The sequence below is a fragment of the Lissotriton helveticus genome, chromosome 6, assembly GCF_964261635.1.
Source record: "Lissotriton helveticus chromosome 6, aLisHel1.1, whole genome shotgun sequence".
Taxonomy (NCBI): domain Eukaryota; kingdom Metazoa; phylum Chordata; class Amphibia; order Caudata; family Salamandridae; genus Lissotriton; species Lissotriton helveticus.
In genome coordinates this window covers 622,816,855-622,830,231 of record NC_136067.1, presented here as the reverse complement: position 1 = coordinate 622,830,231, position 13,377 = coordinate 622,816,855, and positions in this window count along the sequence as shown.

Genomic DNA, 13,377 nt, shown 5'->3' with positions numbered 1-13,377 from the left:
ACCCCTCCCCCACAAAATAAAAGAAGTAGGTAGTTTTTATTATTAACTTTTATTAAACAATAAATATAAACGAAACTGAATTATAACTATATTAGAACTAGAAAAATAACTTTAACAAACAATGTTATAAACAAATTGTGAAATGGATTCCAAAAGGTGTCCGATTGGTAATCTGCAAAAGAAAAAAGAAAATTAGAGTTTAGAATTATGTAGATGTGAGTACATGAGGTGAAGCATTATGGGGCATATTATCAGTGGTAGGAAACTGCAGCTCAAGCGGCGATAATGGGCTTGATAATATGCTCTTGTGAATTCCCTTAGCAGCCCATGTTCTGGTGTTAACCTGGGCTACTATGTGAATTCACAAGGGCATATTATCAAGCCAATTATCGCCGCTTTAGCGGCAGTTTCCTGCCGCTGAAACGGCGATAATTTTATCGCCTTTCTTGATAATATGCCCAAACAAGTTTTGGTAACTCTATGGTTTTACGTGTGCAGTGTGACTTGTACATTCCTGTTCTGTTATAGTGCCTCGTTCAAGTGGTGTCTATATGGAAGTGCCTATTGCGTTACTGAAGCCCGTTATGCCGACTTATTTCTAATGCCTTGCTATGAAGGATTTGTAGCTCTAGGCCTCTGTGCTTACCGTTGTATAAACCTTGCGGCCAAACACATAAGAAAGTAGAGTTCAAAACTTCTTTTGAACAATTCTTCTACATGTCCAAGCAGACAGCAATGTCTATAAGTTTAAGAGAGAAAGAGAAATGATGTCACAGAGAGTGAGAGAGAGAGAAAGAGAGAGAAAACAACATTAACACTGTGTCGCAGAGTCTGGAGTTTAGATTTTTTCTTGAAATGTCAGACGTAGATTTACTAGCTTCTTGCATCACTTTACCCATGTTAAAAGTGACTCAAAAGTGGCGTAATAAGGTTGTGGATCTGTTTGTCAGACTGTTGTATCCTATCTGTTGTCACTGCCCGGAGGTAATTATAGATTTTACAGGGAAGCTGCTGTACACTACGCAGTCTGGGCCATAATATCAAGCCTGGGCGACAAAATTATCGACACTTGATCGGCAGGAAAGTGTCGCTAAAGTGGCGATAATGGGTTTGATAATATGCTCTATGGAATTCCAATCGAAGCTCATGTTAGATGTCCTTCACATCTAACATGAGCTTCGATTGGAATTCCATAGAGCATATTATCAAACTCATTTTTGCCAGTTTAGCGGCACTTTGCTGCCGATAAAGTGGCGATAATTTTGTTGCCAAGGCTTGATACAATGGCCCTCTCTCTGCTTTCACAAATAAAGGTTACACTACAGTTTTACGAGTGCAGTGTACCTGGTACATTTCAATTGTTATAGTGTCGCATTCAAGTGGTGTCTATATGGAAGTGCCTACTGCGTTACTGACGCCCGTTATGCCGACTTATTTCTAATGCATTGCTACGAAGGCTCTGTAGATCCAGGCTGCTGTGCTTACCTTGTATAAACAGTGCGGCCAAAGGAGTTCACCACTCGACTTGAACTCTGCTTCTATACGTCAAAGTATATTCAATACGTTGGAGACAATTCCATTGCTGTTGCTCGATAGGCCCTGGTTGCTTCTGAAGGATGTTTGCTGAAGGAAACAAAAGGACATTTTGATTAATCATTGTAAACTGAGTTGCGTAACTACTATCAAAAGTGAATTTTAATGTGGGTCCCTAATATTCCGTAGTTAGACTGTTGCAGCTTCAGCAACAAAGGAAGATCAATAACTTAATACAGGCCTGGGAAGGCCTTGTGACGCAGAAAAAAAATACTATCATGGACGCACAATTAATAATAATGGAGGCCTAAGCATGTGGCGTAGTACAGAAATACAAAAAACACAGTTGATGGACAGAATGTAGAACAATGTCATACATTCACCCCAGTACAAGGATCTGGGCCTAAATCCATCGTTTTTTTCACTCCACACCACCCTGGGTTAGACACTGGCTATATGCAAATCAGCTCTGACCCTTTGCCTCATGGGTAAAGTCCAGTCCGAACTGCCAAGCCCTGTCTTTCCCAGACCGGAATCAAGCATCCAAGGACCGGTTTCTGGCTATCAGCCTTCATTCAGCCTGGATTGCTTGACTCCAGTGGTGTGGAGAGCCTGGGACTCTCGTCTGAGCATACCCAGCCCATTCGGGGTGAAAATTACAAAAAACACAGTTGATGGACAGAATGTAGAACAATGTCATACATTCACCCCAGTACAAGGATCTGGGCCTAAATCCATCGTTTTTTTCACTCCACTCCACTCCACACCACCCTGGGTTAGACACTGGCTATATGCAAATCAGCTCTGACCCGTTGCCTCATGGGTAAAGTCCAGTCCGAACTGCCAAGCCCTGTCTTTCCCAGACCGGAATCAAGCATCCAAGGACCGGTTTCTGACTATCAGCCTTCATTCAGCCTGGATAGCTTGACTCCAGTGGTGTGGAGAGCCTGGGACTCACGTCTGAGCATACCCAGCCCACTCGGGGTGAAAATTACAAAAAACACAGTTGATGGACAGAATGTAGAACAATGTCATACATTCACCCCAGTACAAGGATCTGGGCCTAAATCCATCGTTTTTTTCACTCCACACCACCCTGGGTTAGACACTGGCTATATGCAAATCAGCTCTGACCCTTTGCCTCATGGGTAAAGTCCAGTCCGAACTGCCAAGCCCTGTCTTTCCCAGACCGGAATCAAGCATCCAAGGACCGGTTTCTGGCTATCAGCCTTCATTCAGCCTGGATTGCTTGACTCCAGTGGTGTGGAGAGCCTGGGACTCTCGTCTGAGCATACCCAGCCCATTCGGGGTGAAAATTACAAAAAACACAGTTGATGGACAGAATGTAGAACAATGTCATACATTCACCCCAGTACAAGGATCTGGGCCTAAATCCATCGTTTTTTTCACTCCACTCCACTCCACACCACCCTGGGTTAGACACTGGCTATATGCAAATCAGCTCTGACCCGTTGCCTCATGGGTAAAGTCCAGTCCGAACTGCCAAGCCCTGTCTTTCCCAGACCGGAATCAAGCATCCAAGGACCGGTTTCTGACTATCAGCCTTCATTCAGCCTGGATAGCTTGACTCCAGTGGTGTGGAGAGCCTGGGACTCACGTCTGAGCATACCCAGCCCACTCGGGGTGAAAATTACAAAAAACACAGTTGATGGACAGAATGTAGAACAATGTCATACATTCACCCCAGTACAAGGATCTGGGCCTAAATCCATCGTTTTTTTCACTCCACACCACCCTGGGTTAGACACTGGCTATATGCAAATCAGCTCTGACCCTTTGCCTCATGGGTAAAGTCCAGTCCGAACTGCCAAGCCCTGTCTTTCCCAGACCGGAATCAAGCATCCAAGGACCGGTTTCTGGCTATCAGCCTTCATTCAGCCTGGATAGCTTGACTCCAGTGGTGTGGAGAGCCTGGGACTCACGTCTGAGCATACCCAGCCCACTCGGGGTGAAAATTACAAAAAACACAGTTGATGGACAGAATGTAGAACAATGTCATACATTCACCCCAGTACAAGGATCTGGGCCTAAATCCATCGTTTTTTTCACTCCACACCACCCTGGGTTAGACACTGGCTATATGCAAATCAGCTCTGACCCTTTGCCTCATGGGTAAAGTCCAGTCCGAACTGCCAAGCCCTGTCTTTCCCAGACCGGAATCAAGCATCCAAGGACCAGTTTCTGGCTATCAGCCTTCATTCAGCCTGGATAGCTTGACTCCAGTGGTGTGGAGAGCCTGGGACTCACGTCTGAGCATACCCAGCCCACTCGGGGTGAAAATTACAAAAAAACACAGTTGATGGACAGAATGTAGAACAATGTCATACATTCACCCCAGTACAAGGATCTGGGCCTAAATCCATCGTTTTTTTCACTCCACACCACCCTGGGTTAGACACTGGCTATATGCAAATCAGCTCTGACCCTTTGCCTCATGGGTAAAGTCCAGTCCGAACTGCCAAGCCCTGTCTTTCCCAGACCGGAATCAAGCATCCAAGGACCGGTTTCTGGCTATCAGCCTTCATTCAGCCTGGATAGCTTGACTCCAGTGGTGTGGAGAGCCTGGGACTCACGTCTGAGCATACCCAGCCCACTCGGGGTGAAAATTACAAAAAACACAGTTGATGGACAGAATGTAGAACAATGTCATACATTCACCCCAGTACAAGGATCTGGGCCTAAATCCATCGTTTGTGTCACTCCACACCACCCTGGGTTAGACACTGGCTATATGCAAATCAGCTCTGACCCTTTGCCTCATGGGTAAAGTCCAGTCCGAACTGCCAAGCCCTGTCTTTCCCAGACCGGAATCAAGCATCCAAGGACCAGTTTCTGGCTATCAGCCTTCATTCAGCCTGGATAGCTTGACTCCAGTGGTGTGGAGAGCCTGGGACTCACGTCTGAGCATACCCAGCCCACTCGGGGTGAAAATTACAAAAAACACAGTTGATGGACAGAATGTAGAACAATGTCATACATTCACCCCAGTACAAGGATCTGGGCCTAAATCCATCGTTTTTTTCACTCCACACCACCCTGTGTTAGACACTGCCTATATGCAAATCAGCTCTGACCCTTTGCCTCATGGGTAAAGTCCAGTCCGAACTGCCAAGCCCTGTCTTTCCCAGACCGGAATCAAGCATCCAAGGACCGGTTTCTGGCTATCAGCCTTCATTCAGCCTGGATAGCTTGACTCCAGTGGTGTAGAGAGCCTGGGACTCACGTCTGAGCATACCCAGCCCACTCGGGGTGAAAATTACAAAAAACACAGTTGATGGACAGAATGTAGAACAATGTCATACATTCACCCCAGTACAAGGATCTGGGCCTAAATCCATCGTTTTTTTCACTCCACACCACCCTGGGTTAGACACTGGCTATATGCAAATCAGCTCTGACCCTTTGCCTCATGGGTAAAGTCCAGTCCGAACTGCCAAGCCCTGTCTTTCCCAGACCGGAATCAAGCATCCAAGGACCGGTTTCTGGCTATCAGCCTTCATTCAGCCTGGATAGCTTGACTCCAGTGGTGTGGAGAGCCTGGGACTCACGTCTGAGCATACCCAGCCCACTCGGGGTGAAAATTACAAAAAACACAGTTGATGGACAGAATGTAGAACAATGTCATACATTCACCCCAGTACAAGGATCTGGGCCTAAATCCATCGTTTTTTTCACTCCACACCACCCTGGGTTAGGCACTTGCTATATGCAAATCAGCTCTGACCCTTTGCCTCATGGGTAAAGTCCAGTCCGAACTGCCAAGCCCTGTCTTTCCCAGACTGGAATCAAGCATCCAAGGACCGGTTTCTGGCTATCAGCCTTCATTCAGCCTGGATAGCTTGACTCCAGTGGTGTGGAGAGCCTGGGACTCACGTCTGAGCATACCCAGCCCACTCGGGGTGAAAATTACAAAAAACACAGTTGATGGACAGAATGTAGAACAATGTCATACATTTACCCCAGTACAAGGATCTGGGCCTAAATCCATCGTTTTTTTCACTCCACACCACCCTGGGTTAGACACTGGCTATATGCAAATCAGCTCTGACCCTTTGCCTCATGGGTAAAGTCCAGTCCGAACTGCCAAGCCCTGTCTTTCCCAGACCGGAATCAAGCATCCAAGGACCGGTTTCTGGCTATCAGCCTTCATTCAGCCTGGATAGCTTGACTCCAGTGGTGTGGAGAGCCTGGGACTCACGTCTGAGCATACCCAGCCCACTCGGGGTGAAAATTACAAAAAAGACAGTTGATGGACAGAATGTAGAACAATGTCATACATTCACCCCAGTACAAGGATCTGGGCCTAAATCCATTGTTTTTTTCACTCCACACCACCCTGGGTTAGACACTGGCTATATGCAAATCAGCTCTGACCCTTTGCCTCATGGGTAAAGTCCAGTCCGAACTGCCAAGCCCTGTCTTTCCCAGACCGGAATCAAGCATCCAAGGACCGGTTTCTGGCTATCAGCCTTCATTCAGCCTGGATAGCTTGACTCCAGTGGTGTGGAGAGCCTGGGACTCACGTCTGAGCATACCCAGCCCACTCGGGGTGAAAATTACAAAAAACACAGTTGATGGACAGAATGTAGAACAATGTCATACATTCACCCCAGTACAAGGATCTGGGCCTAAATCCATCGTTTTTTTCACTCCACACCACCCTGGGTTAGACACTGGCTATATGCAAATCAGCTCTGACCCTTTGCCTCATGGGTAAAGTCCAGTCCGAACTGCCAAGCCCTGTCTTTCCCAGACCGGAATCAAGCATCCAAGGACCGGTTTCTGGCTATCAGCCTTCATTCAGCCTGGATAGCTTGACTCCAGTGGTGTGGAGAGCCTGGGACTCACGTCTGAGCATACCCAGCCCACTCGGGGTGAAAATTACAAAAAAGACAGTTGATGGACAGAATGTAGAACAATGTCATACATTCACCCCAGTACAAGGATCTGGGCCTAAATCCATCGTTTTTTTCACTCCACACCACCCTGGGTTAGACACTGGCTATATGCAAATCAGCTCTGACCCTTTGCCTCATTGGTAAAGTCCAGTCCGAGCTGCCAAGCCCTGTCTTTCCCAGACCGGAATCAAGCATCCAAGGACCGGTTTCTGGCTATCAGCCTTCATTCAGCCTGGATAGCTTGACTCCAGTGGTGTGGAGAGCCTGGGACTCACGTCTGAGCATACCCAGCCCACTCGGGGTGAAAATTACAAAAAACACAGTTGATGGACAGAATGTAGAACAATGTCATACATTCACCCCAGTACAAGGATCTGGACCTAAATCCATCGTTTTTTTCACTCCACACCACCCTGGGTTAGACACTGGCTATATGCAAATCAGCTCTGACCCTTTGCCTCATGGGTAAAGTCCAGTCCGAACTGCCAAGCCCTGTCTTTCCCAGACCGGAATCAAGCATCCAAGGACCGGTTTCTGGCTATCAGCCTTCATTCAGCCTGGATAGCTTGACTCCAGTGGTGTGGAGAGCCTGGGACTCACGTCTGAGCATACCCAGCCCACTCGGGGTGAAAATTACAAAAAACACAGTTGATGGACAGAATGTAGAACAATGTCATACATTCACCCCAGTACAAGGATCTGGGCCTAAATCCATCGTTTTTTTCACTCCACACCACCCTGGGTTAGACACTTGCTATAAGCAAATCAGCTCTGACCCTTTGCCTCATGGGTAAAGTCCAGTCCGAACTGCCAAGCCCTGTCTTTCCCAGACCGGAATCAAGCATCCAAGGACCGGTTTCTGGCTATCAGCCTGGATAGCTTGACTCCAGTGGTGTGGAGAGCCTGGGACTCACGTCTGAGCATACCCAGCCCACTCGGGGTGAACATTTCAAAAAACACAGTTGATGGACAGAATGTAGAACAATGTCATACATTCACCCCAGTACAAGGATCTGGGCCTAAATCCATTGTTTCTTTCACTCCACACCACCCTGGGTTAGACACTGGCTATATGCAAATCAGCTCTGACCCTTTGCCTCATGGGTAAAGTCCAGTCCGAACTGCCAAGCCCTGTCTTTCCCAGACCGGAATCAAGCATCCAAGGACCGGTTTCTGGCTATCAGCCTTCATTCAGCCTGGATAGCTTGACTCCAGTGGTGTGGAGAGCCTGGGACTCACGTCTGAGCATACCCAGCCCACTCGGGGTGAAAATTACAAAAAACACAGTTGATGGACAGAATGTAGAACAATGTCATACATTCACCCCAGTACAAGGATCTGGGCCTAAATCCATCGTTCTTTTCACTCCACACCACCCGGGGTTAGACACTGGCTATATGCAAATCAGCTCTGACCCTTTGCCTCATGGGTAAAGTCCAGTCCGAACTGCCAAGCCCTGTCTTTCCCAGACCGGAATCAAGCATCCAAGGACCGGTTTCTGGCTATCAGCCTTCATTCAGCCTGGATAGCTTGACTCCAGTGGTGTGGAGAGCCTGGGACTCACGTCTGAGCATACCCAGCCCACTCGGGGTGAAAATTACAAAAAAGACAGTTGATGGACAGAATGTAGAACAATGTCATACATTCACCCCAGTACAAGGATCTGGGCCTAAATCCATCGTTTTTTTCACTCCACACCACCCTGGGTTAGACACTGGCTATATGCAAATCAGCTCTGACCCTTTGCCTCATGGGTAAAGTCCAGTCCGAACTGCCAAGCCCTGTCTTTCCCAGACCGGAATCAAGCATCCAAGGACCGGTTTCTGGCTATCAGCCTTCATTCAGCCTGGATAGCTTGACTCCAGTGGTGTGGAGAGCCTGGGACTCACGTCTGAGCATACCCAGCCCACTCGGGGTGAAAATTACAAAAAACACAGTTGATGGACAGAATGTAGAACAATGTCATACATTCACCCCAGTACAAGGATCTGGTCCTAAATCCATCGTTTTTTTCACTCCACACCACCCTGTGTTAGACACTGCCTATATGCAAATCAGCTCTGACCCTTTGCCTCATGGGTAAAGTCCAGTCCGAACTGCCAAGCCCTGTCTTTCCCAGACCGGAATCAAGCATCCAAGGACCGGTTTCTGGCTATCAGCCTTCATTTAGCCTGGATAGCTTGACTCCAGTGGTGTGGAGAGCCTGGGACTCACGTCTGAGCATACCCAGCCCACTCGGGGTGAAAATTACAAAAAACACAGTTGATGGACAGAATGTAGAACAATGTCATGCATTCACCCCAGTACAAGGATCTGGGCCTAAATCCATCATTTTTTTCACTCCACACCACCCTGGGTTAGACACTGGCTATATGCAAATCAGCTCTGACCCTTTGCCTCATGGGTAAAGTCCAGTCCGAACTGCCAAGCCCTGTCTTTCCCAGACCGGAATCAAGCATCCAAGGACCGGTTTCTGGCTATCAGCCTTCATTCAGCCTGGATAGCTTGACTCCAGTGGTGTGGAGAGCCTGGGACTCACGTCTGAGCATACCCAGCCCACTCGGGGTGAAAATTACAAAAAACACAGTTGATGGACAGAATGTAGAACAATGTCATACATTCACCCCAGTACAAGGATCTGGGCCTAAATCCATTGTTTTTTTCACTCCACACCACCCTGGGTTAGACACTGGCTATATGCAAATCAGCTCTGACCCTTTGCCTCATGGGTAAAGTCCAGTCCGAACTGCCAAGCCCTGTCTTTCCCAGACCGGAATCAAGCATCCAAGGACCGGTTTCTGGCTATCAGCCTTCATTCAGCCTGGATAGCTTGACTCCAGTGGTGTGGAGAGCCTGGGACTCACGTCTGAGCATACCCAGCCCACTCGGGGAGAAAATTACAAAAAACACAGTTGATGGACAGAATGTAGAACAATGTCATACATTCACCCCAGTACAAGGATCTGGGCCTAAATCCATCGTTTTTTTCACTCCACACCACCCTGGGTTAGACACTGGCTATATGCAAATCAGCTCTGACCCTTTGCCTCATGGGTAAAGTCCAGTCCGAACTGCCAAGCCCTGTCTTTCCCAGACCGGAATCAAGCATCCAAGGACCGGTTTCTGGCTATCAGCCTTCATTCAGCCTGGATAGCTTGACTCCAGTGGTGTGGAGAGCCTGGGACTCACGTCTGAGCATACCCAGCCCACTCGGGGTGAAAATTACAAAAAACACAGTTGATGGACAGAATGTAGAACAATGTCATACATTCACCCCAGTACAAGGATCTGGGCCTAAATCCATCGTTTTTTTCACTCCACACCACCCTGGGTTAGACACTGGCTATATGCAAATCAGCTCTGACCCTTTGCCTCATGGGTAAAGTCCAGTCCGAACTGCCAAGCCCTGTCTTTCCCAGACCGGAATCAAGCATCCAAGGACCGGTTTCTGGCTATCAGCCTTCATTCAGCCTGGATAGCTTGACTCCAGTGGTGTGGAGAGCCTGGGACTCACGTCTGAGCATACCCAGCCCACTCGGGGTGAAAATTACAAAAAACACAGTTGATGGACAGAATGTAGAACAATGTCATACATTCACCCCAGTACAAGGATCTGGGCCTAAATCCATCGTTTTTTTCACTCCACACCACCCTGGGTTAGACACTGGCTATATGCAAATCAGCTCTGACCCTTTGCCTCATGGGTAAAGTCCAGTCCAAACTGCCAAGCCCTGTCTTTCCCAGACCGGAATCAAGCATCCAAGGACCGGTTTCTGGCTATCAGCCTTCATTCAGCCTGGATAGCTTGACTCCAGTGGTGTGGAGAGCCTGGGACTCACGTCTGAGCATACCCAGCACACTCGGGGTGAAAATTACAAAAAACACAGTTGATGGACAGAATGTAGAACAATGTCATACATTCACCCCAGTACAAGGATCTGGGCCTAAATCCATCGTTTTTTTCACTCCACAACACCCTGGGTTAGACACTGGCTATATGCAAATCCGCTCTGACCCTTTGCCTCATGGGTAAAGTCCAGTCCGAACTGCCAAGCCCTGTCTTTCCCAGACCGGAATCAAGCATCCAAGGACCGGTTTCTGGCTATCAGCCTTCATTCAGCCTGGATAGCTTGACTCCAGTGGTGTGGAGAGCCTGGGACTCACGTCTGAGCATACCCAGCCCACTCGGGGTGAAAATTACAAAAAACACAGTTGATGGACAGAATGTAGAACAATGTCATACATTCACCCCAGTACAAGGATCTGGGCCTAAATCCATCGTTTTTTTCACTCCACAACACCCTGGGTTAGACACTGGCTATATGCAAATCAGCTCTGACCCTTTGCCTCATGGGTAAAGTCCAGTCCGAACTGCCAAGCCCTGTCTTTCCCAGACCGGAATCAAGCATCCAAGGACCGGTTTCTGGCTATCAGCCTTCATTCAGCCTGGATAGCTTGACTCCAGTGGTGTGGAGAGCCTGGGACTCACGTCTGAGCATACCCAGCCCACTCGGGGTGAAAATTACAAAAAACACAGTTGATGGACAGAATGTAGAACAATGTCATACATTCACCCCAGTACAAGGATCTGGGCCTAAATCCATTGTTTTTTTCACTCCACACCACCCTGGGTTAGACACTGGCTATATGCAAATCAGCTCTGACCCTTTGCCTCATGGGTAAAGTCCAGTCCGAACTGCCAAGCCCTGTCTTTCCCAGACCGGAATCAAGCATCCAAGGACCGGTTTCTGGCTATCAGCCTTCATTCAGCCTGGATAGCTTGACTCCAGTGGTGTGGAGAGCCTGGGACTCACGTCTGAGCATACCCAGCCCACTCGGGGTGAAAATTACAAAAAACACAGTTGATGGACAGAATGTAGAACAATGTCATACATTCACCCCAGTACAAGGATCTGGGCCTAATTCCATCGTTTTTTTCACTCCACACCACCCTGGGTTAGACACTGGCTATATGCAAATCAGCTCTGACCCTTTCCCTCATGGGTAAAGTCCAGTCCGAACTGCCAAGCCCTGTCTTTCCCAGACCGGAATCAAGCATCCAAGGACCGGTTTCTGGCTATCAGCCTTCATTCAGCCTGGATAGCTTGACTCCAGTGGTGTGGAGAGCCTGGGACTCACGTCTGAGCATACCCAGCCCACTCGGGGTGAAAATTACAAAAAACACAGTTGATGGACAGAATGTAGAACAATGTCATACATTCACCCCAGTACAAGGATCTGGGCCTAAATCCATCGTTTTTTTCACTCCACACCACCCTGGGTTAGACACTGGCTATATGCAAATCAGCTCTGACCCTTTGCCTCATGGGTAAAGTCCAGTCCGAACTGCCAAGCCCTGTCTTTCCCAGACCGGAATCAAGCATCCAAGGACCGGTTTATGGCTATCAGCCTTCATTCAGCCTGGATAGCTTGACTCCAGCGGTGTGGAGAGCCTGGGACTCACGTCTGAGCATACCCAGCCCACTCGGGGTGAAAATTACAAAAAACACAGTTGATGGACAGAATGTAGAACAATGTCATACATTCACCCCAGTACAAGGATCTGGGCCTAAATCCATCGTTTTTTTCACTCCACACCACCCTGGGTTAGACACTGGCTATATGCAAATCAGCTCTGACCCTTTGCCTCATGGGTAAAGTCCATTCCGAACTGCCAAGCCCTGTCTTTCCCAGACCGGAATCAAGCATCCAAGGACCGGTTTCTGGCTATCAGCCTTCATTCAGCCTGGATAGCTTGACTCCAGTGGTGTGGAGAGCCTGGGACTCACGTCTGAGCATACCCAGCCCACTCGGGGTGAAAATTACAAAAAACACAGTTGATGGACAGAATGTAGAACAATGTCATACATTCACCCCAGTACAAGGATCTGGGCCTAAATCCATCGTTTTTTTCACTCCACACCACCCTGGGTTAGACACTGGCTATATGCAAATCAGCTCTGACCCTTTGCCTCATGGGTAAAGTCCAGTCCAAACTGCCAAGCCCTGTCTTTCCCAGACCGGAATCAAGCATCCAAGGACCGGTTTCTGGCTATCAGCCTTCATTCAGCCTGGATAGCTTGACTCCAGTGGTGTGGAGAGCCTGGGACTCACGTCTGAGCATACCCAGCACACTCGGGGTGAAAATTACAAAAAACACAGTTGATGGACAGAATGTAGAACAATGTCATACATTCACCCCAGTACAAGGATCTGGGCCTAAATCCATCGTTTTTTTCACTCCACAACACCCTGGGTTAGACACTGGCTATATGCAAATCAGCTCTGACCCTTTGCCTCATGGGTAAAGTCCAGTCCGAACTGCCAAGCCCTGTCTTTCCCAGACCGGAATCAAGCATCCAAGGACCGGTTTCTGGCTATCAGCCTTCATTCAGCCTGGATAGCTTGACTCCAGTGGTGTGGAGAGCCTGGGACTCACGTCTGAGCATACCCAGCCCACTCGGGGTGAAAATTACAAAAAACACAGTTGATGGACAGAATGTAGAACAATGTCATACATTCACCCCAGTACAAGGATCTGGGCCTAAATCCATCGTTTTTTTCACTCCACAACACCCTGGGTTAGACACTGGCTATATGCAAATCAGCTCTGACCCTTTGCCTCATGGGTAAAGTCCAGTCCGAACTGCCAAGCCCTGTCTTTCCCAGACCGGAATCAAGCATCCAAGGACCGGTTTCTGGCTATCAGCCTTCATTCAGCCTGGATAGCTTGACTCCAGTGGTGTGGAGAGCCTGGGACTCACGTCTGAGCATACCCAGCCCACTCGGGGTGAAAATTACAAAAAACACAGTTGATGGACAGAATGTAGAACAATGTCATACATTCACCCCAGTACAAGGATCTGGGCCTAAATCCATTGTTTTTTTCACTCCACACCACCCTGGGTTAGACACTGGCTATATG